Here is a 763-nt window from a genome sequence, read left to right on the forward strand (position 1 = left end):
TTTAATCAATTAAAGAAAATAATGCTTTCTGTTTGCCACCAGGCCCCGCCTGCCATTGGCCAGGGGTGGCCACGTGACCAGGAATTGGCTGCAATTTCGCCCCAGTCTCGAGTTTAATAGAGCAAGGTCCCCATACGCCTGTATTATCAGCAATATAACAATTATAAAAAGCCCGAGAACCATCATCATCACTGCCATAAAAACTGAGGCCCTTAGATTTCTTCCTCTCTTCCCCTCCTCCTTCCTCCCCCCTCCCGCTTTTTAAACCCTGGGCCCTGGAAAAGCCATGAATTTTGAATTTGAGAGGGAGATCGGGTTTATAAATAGCCAGCCTTCGCTCGCAGAGTGCCTGACGTCTCTTCCCGCTGTCCTGGAGACATTTCAAACTTCATCAATCAAGGACTCGACATTAATTCCTCCTCCTTTTGAGCAAACCGTCCTCAGCCTGAATCCTTGTTCCAGCAGCCAGGCAAGACCGAGGAGCCAAAAAAGAGCATCCCATGGCCTGCTCCAGCCTCAGCCTCCGGCACAGCCCGGCCCCTTGGCAGCGGAATTCCCCTGGATGAAGGAGAAGAAATCGTCCAAGAAAACCACCCAGGCTCCATCCTCGTCTTCCTCTTCTTTCCCCCCATCATCTTCCTCGGTGCCGATCCCCGCCGCAGGATCTCCTGCAGGTTCGTATAATGAGGGGCTGAGGGGGTGTTGGCTGAAAGGATCCGAATTATAAAAGATCCCCGTCCCACCAGCAGCCCTACCCCCCCCC

Source organism: Meleagris gallopavo, chromosome 29 (genome assembly GCF_000146605.3).
Source record: "Meleagris gallopavo isolate NT-WF06-2002-E0010 breed Aviagen turkey brand Nicholas breeding stock chromosome 29, Turkey_5.1, whole genome shotgun sequence".
Taxonomy (NCBI): domain Eukaryota; kingdom Metazoa; phylum Chordata; class Aves; order Galliformes; family Phasianidae; genus Meleagris; species Meleagris gallopavo.